Below are 6,602 nucleotides of genomic sequence, written 5' to 3'. Positions count from 1 at the left end.
GAGAAGGAGTGAACTCCACCCACCTGGAGCCAGGTCCAGCGCTGGGCACTGGGGAGATGGCATCGGGTCAGACTTGCCTCTAGTCACCCAGGGCCTGGGGTGACACGGGGACAGTCTGCAGGACCTCGGGCAGGCTCGGAAGACTTCCTGGAGGAAGGACACTGGGTCGAGGCTGAAAGATGGGTGGGTAGCGGTAAGCCACAGGGCACTGCAGTTCTAGGCAATGCAGCAGCAGAGGGAGGCCTCCTGGAGGTCAGGGAGAGTTGCTGGAGTGGGTGACTTGGTGAGGCTGGCCAGGTTTGGGCGTGGATCGTGGTGAGTCTTACATGCCTTGTTTTGGGCATTTACAGGAAGGAAATGGTTGCAAGTAACAGAAACCTTAGTAAACCATGTTTATTCAAATAAAAAACAAACGGTCATCATGATGTTCTTGACTGACATAAATGATAAGTTGAGGTGTTTCTGGCTCCAGCCTTGGCCTAGGAATTGAAGTCCTCAGTAACTTTCTCTTTTTCTCCCTCTCTCGCCTGTTCCCCCTGTGGTTGCTGAGCCACCCAGGGGTGCGCCAGAGCAAAGTCAACAGAAAGCCTGGCAACTGGAGGGCTTCTGTCCATGGGGAACTGTCAGGGCCTCAAGTGTCTGGTGGAGAAGCATGACTGCCCCGGGGGCGAGAAGCATGACTGCCCGGGGGCGGGGGCGGAGTGTGTGAGGAGACTGGGCAGGGGTGTTACAGATTAGCTTGGGGTTTTGGGAAGGGAGGGAACAAAAGCAGGGCCTCACAAGAAGGCAGGTGAAGTTGTCCTGTGGGGAAGCAGAGATGGGCTAGATATAAGGGGTGCTCTCAACTTTCTGGGGTTGCCACTTTTTTGGGGGGAGAGTAGATTTTGTCATGGATTCTGTCTGCCCTTTATCAGGAAGCTGGTAAAATGAGGCTGTCTAGAGACTGACGGCAAGCTCTCACTCACATGTGAGGGAACAGAGGCCCAGAGACATCAAGTAGCTCTCCTGAGGTCACACAGGGGTCAGGGATTGACCCAAGTGTGTTTTCTTCTTCTCCAAGTAGAGGCTGTTGAGGGAACTGGGACCCCAGTCTGTGTGAGTGTTTGCTTCTTCTTCTTTTTATTTTTTTTTAAGATTTATTTATTTATGCAAGAGCTGGGGTACAGGCCAGAGATGCAGGGGGGTGAGAGGATTCACCAGAGACATAGCAGGGAACAGAACAGGCAGACTGACTGAAATACACTGCTGAGGGGAGCAGTGGGCGAGACGGGAGAGGTCTGCAGCGCCATGTGGGTTGCTCCCTGGCCGGCCCGGGATTGAACTTGTGCTGCAGAGGCTGCGGACACTTCATAGTGCTGTGCTTAACCCCTCAGGGAGGCCCCTGAGTGTTTGCTTCTTATAAGCATCCATGAGAGGTGGTCCCCCAAAGCCCCCACCAGGTGGGGACTGGAGGCAGCAGGCAAGAGAGGAGCAGATTGGCTGTCTCCAGCCTTGCCTCCTTGCCAAGAGGGGACCAAAGAGCCATGCTGTACATCCTGAGGACCACCCTCCCCCACCCCAGCTCGGCTCATCGAGAACAGGCTGAGCTGTATAGTGGGATTGTGCCCTGTGGCCAGGCGTCTGGGAGGGCCAGCGCGAGGAACAGGAAATAGCTGGGTTTGGGGAAGTCGCATGGCCGGGGTCAGCCAAGCCAGCTCGAGATCGGTGGGCAGCTGTCACCAGGGCCCTATCAATGCCCCGTTTGAGGCTCATACAGGGGTCTTTTGACAGGGCTGGGCGGTTTGGACCCACTGAGAGGGCTGTTTACCTAGATGCCTGGAAAGGAGCTGGCCCCAGGAAAGAGGGGGCTGTCACAGGGTGGGCAGGTGAGGGCCTTGGGCTGGGCGTCTCCTGGAGAGAAGGAGAATAGGCAGAAGGGTGCCCCGGGAGGGCCTCAGTGTCTCAGGCTGGGATGGAGGCAGGAGTGGTCCATGGGCCTGCGTGGGCTTTTTAGTGCTTTTTCTCTGTGGCTCCCCACCCACCCATGTGGCAGGTGCTGGGTGGTGATGATTCCTGAGGTCCAGGGAAGGGCCTCCCAGTTACACCTTGGTTGAGGGGAAGAGCTGGGGTTCGGCTTCAGTGGGCCTGACTGAGCCTGAGTGTGTCTGCTGGCCCTGTCTGGCCCACCTTATCCCCCCATGAGCCCCTCAGTTTACTTGAGATCAGTCTCTGAGCTCTCTCTGGAGGCTCTGGGGACAGGGGGAAGCTTCTGGGTGTTACGGGCCACTGGAGCTGGTCAGAGGTGGCACCCGCTAGACCCCATTATTCCAAGTGCAGCCTCCTGTTGGTTTTGCGCACTGCCCCCCCCCCCCCCCCCGCCAGGGATCACCTCCCTTTCAAAGTCAAAGATATCTTCTGGCCTTGGATATCTCCAGCATTTACCTGTACTCCCCTTGTTGAACCGAGGTCTTTAAAAAAAAAATAGGCTCTTGCCTTCTGGTCTTAACTCCTGACTTCTAAAGGGTCCAAAGGGAACACCTACCCCTGGGCCCCATGGAAGCCTCCTGAGGGTGAGAATGTGGCATCCTAAGCCTGAGCATGCTCCTACACAGAACACCCTCTCTGTCCTACTTGTGCCCCCAATGTCTTCAGTTTTTAGTGATGTGAGATTTTAGGAACTGCATCAGGGTCTTCATATATTCATATGTCCATTCACTTATTGCAGAATATTCCCAGAGGCCCACCCTGAGCAGCCTCCTGGGTCTGGGCATGCCAGGACATGAGGATGAACACGGCTTTGTCTGTACCTGTCATCTTGGGACTCCAGTCTGGCAAAGGAAAGAGACAGGAGCAATAGCAATCCAGAAAGAAAGTGATCACAGCCAGATGGGGGAGTTGGGAGAGTGGAGGGACGGGAGTCCAGGTGGGGATGCTGTTGCATCCCAGCTGCAGAGGCAGGGCAGATATCCTGGAAGAGGAGATTCCTGAGTTGAATGGGAGTAAGTGGATGAAGGAGGAGAAGCGCTTGGAATTCCAGGGAGGAGGGTGGGAGGCCTGAAGGAGCCTGGAGATAGAATAGAAGGGGCAGCAGTGATGGTATAGAAAGTGGAGAGGCAGGTGGGGAACAGGACCCTCAGGGTTTGGATGTAGGTATGAGGAAGGGGGAATGTCAAGGTTAGTTCCCAGGTTTGGGTTTAGTATCTAGTCCTTCCCATGATGACCCTGAAAATAAGGCATTTCCTTGTTAACCACCTGCCTCTCTCCTTGTGATGTCCTATACTCACATAAGCCCCTGAGGGAGGTGGCATTCAAGATGACCTCCAATGACCTCCAACCTTGTATAATTCTCCACCCTTAGGAGTGGGTGGAGTCTGTGAATCTGATGGGATAGTCCCCACTGTGGTTGGGTTATATTACACAATGCAGTTGATTTTAAGAAAAGGAAATTGTCTCAGATTAGCCTGACCTAATCAGATGGTCTCTGGGATTTCCTGAGAAGGGGCACTTGGCCTGAAAGAGATTTGAAGCAGAGAGGGCCTGAGAGGGGGCCACGTGACAAGGGTCTGCCTCTAGGAGCTGAGAGTGGCTCTTGGCTGAAGCCAGCAAGAGGATGGTGGTTGGGTGGGGAGTTTGTGTACAACAACCACAAGCAACTGAATTCTGCCCACCACCAAGTAAGCCTGAAAGAGGATTCTGAGTTCCAGGAAGGAACACAGTTCAGCTGCTGCCTCAGTTTCAGCCTCAATTTCACTGACCAGAGAACCTGGGTTAGTGGTGCCCAGACTTCTGACTTACAGAAACTCTGAGGTTATACAGTTGCACTATTTTAAGCCACTAAGTTTGTGATAATTTGTCACATAGCAACTGAAAATGAATACATGACCCCTTTCCAATTCGGAGGAAGTTTTTATTTTTCCTCCCTTAAACTGCTATGTGGCAACAACATGTCAGGTCTTAGTGTATCCCCTGAGTTTTGGAACTGAAAGATGAAATACCAGCTGACCACTCTTTCCATATCTTCATGTGCTCTCCTCATGACCTCAGAGGTTTTGTTTCCCTCAGAGGCTGAGGGGGAAACAGAGCTTATAAGGGAAAGAGACAAATTGAAGTGTCACTGGGAGCTGGCACCAGGTTGAGGAAGGGGGTGAATCCACATGTTGTAGAGGATAATTGTGGCAAACAAGGATGTTTTCACGAGAGAAGAATCAACTCAGTGGGGGCATGACCATGGTCTTCATGTCACTGAACATGGTACACCAGGTTAGCTCACTTTCAGAGCTGGATGGAAAACTTGGGGAGACCATGAGCTCCCACTGCAGGAGGTATTCCTTCATAAGCTGGACAAAAGCTTTCCAGAGGCAGAGAATTTATGTTTCATGTGGGAGTTTGGATAAGATCGGTGCTTTAGCTCCCTCAGAACCATCTGGAGGGCTTAGAAAAAACAGATTCACTAAGTTTGGGATAGTGCCTGGGAGTTTGTATTTTTCTTTGGAAAAACCTTATCGACAGTTGGGTAACAGAAGGAAGTATAAAACAAAGAATCACTTGTAAATTCATTGAAATGAGGATCCTGCTTGAAGTCCCTCATGTCTCTGTATAGGCATCCTATCCTTCCCCTCACCTGCTCACTCATCAGGGAGGTTCTCCCCACCCTCAGGTGGGCACCAAACACGTCCTTGTCTTGGACTCCCACAGAGAAGGATTTGTCTTAGCTTCTTTTGGGTTCTCCCCAAATTAAATACTAAAGCAAGGACTTAGACACAGGTAGCTTACTTAGGAGGTGATTCCAGAAAATACAGTGTGTGGCAGAGAAGTGAAAAAAAAAAAAAACCACTAATAATGGGCATGAATATGCAGGTCACTTCTGTGGGCAATTGGGGCTCAATCCTGTAGGGAATCCTCTGAGGAACTGTGAAGCAGTCAGAACTGAGCATGGGGGGTAGGGGGCTGGGTTATTTATCCACCGCTTCTATCCCTCTTGGTTGGGGGTTGTCCCAGGATGTTAACCCCCACCCCCATGCCATCTTGCTCACTTATGTGTTTGTGGGAACCCCAGTTTGTGAGTCCATAGGTGGGCTAAAGGACCGTGGGGAGCATCAGCTCGCTCTGCTGTATGATAAGTCCTCTCCTGCAGGGGCTCCAAGGACTCATTTCTTCTCCCAGCCCATTTCTTCCTCCTCTTCCATGGCTGACTGCTGGCATTCCCCACGGAAGCCTCTGACAGCTGCAAGTTGATCCTCTGGCTCCAGGAAGGCAACCAATATGGACAGACCCTTGGGGTGCATGTGTTGGGTAGCCAGGCTGGAGAGGCTGCTCTCAATGACCTTGGGGTTACCTTCACAGCCTGAGAGTCAAGGCTGTGTATTTCCCCCCAGATTAAGTGAGTCACCTTTTAGTGAGCACAGGCTCTGATTCGTGCCAGTGCACAAGCCAGAGTCTCTGCCCTCCAGCCTGGCATGGTCTCATGGAGCAAAAGTCATGAAAACTGCTGAGTACGGTCCTAAATAGAACCTCCTGCAGTGAAGGAAAATATATCTTAGGAGAAGATGGAGGAGGGAGGGATGTGTTGGAGGGATGGGCAGCGGTGTGGAAAAGGTGGCAAGAAACAGATGACAAAGAGCCAGAAATGCCCAGCTTAGTTTGAATTTTCAACCAGAGGTGACATAGGACCAACAGAAGCTTTCTTTTGGTTGGGAGGGGGGTGACCGAGGGTCACTGCTCACTGAATACCTGTGTCCTAACTGTAGGGTGATGGTAAGGTCAGGTGATGTGTGATCCTTCTCTGAGCTGTGAAGAGAGTCTTTCTCTCTCTCTCTCTCTCCTCCTGCTCCTCTCCATGTGGCTGGAGACAAAGGACTTGCATATGGTGGGGAAACAAGAGGGAGGAAGCAGGACAGGGGTGGCCTGTCTTGCGTGGGGCTGTTTCACCAGATATGAATAACCCTGGTGGTTTGATGACTTGCTTGTTTTGTTTTTGTTTTTAAAGATTTGTTTATTTATTTATAGAAGCACTGGGTATAGTCAGAAGTGTGGGAGGGTGAGAGAATTCACCAGAGCTAGAGCGGGGAGCAGAACAGGCAGACTGACGAAATACACTGCCGAGGGGAGCAGGGGGCGCGGCAGGAGGGGATCGAATGGGCACTGCAGAGGCTGCGGGCAGCTTTGAAGCCCAGCGCTCAACCGCTGCGCCACCAGGGGAGACCCTGATGACTTGCTTGTTACTGCAACTTGCCTAACCTATCCTGAGTAATACAAGACAGCGTTAGAAAAACAACAAATATGTGGTGTCTCACCACCTGGTGACACTGGCAACAAGAGCCCAAATTTACAGACACAAACCAGAATTGCAGAAAAGGGAAGGATTCCCTGGAAGTCTCCACAGCTGGCAGGTAAATCAAATCTGAGGCGTCCAGCTCAGTTCTGTCTGATGTCCAGATTTCTTCACTTCACGTGACTCCTCAAAGTCTGGCCTGCTGGCTACCAGCAAAACACAAGAGAACTTTCAGGGATGTGTGGATGAAAAAGTGAAATTTAATTAGTTTTGAATTAATTGGAATGTATATTTGAATAAATATTTAAACTGTGCGCCAAACCAGTGATTTCATGGCTATTATTTCATAGGA

Source organism: Talpa europaea (assembly GCF_964194135.1).
Source record: "Talpa europaea genome assembly, chromosome: 9".
Lineage (NCBI taxonomy): Eukaryota > Metazoa > Chordata > Mammalia > Eulipotyphla > Talpidae > Talpa > Talpa europaea.
This window is presented reverse-complemented; position numbering follows the sequence as displayed.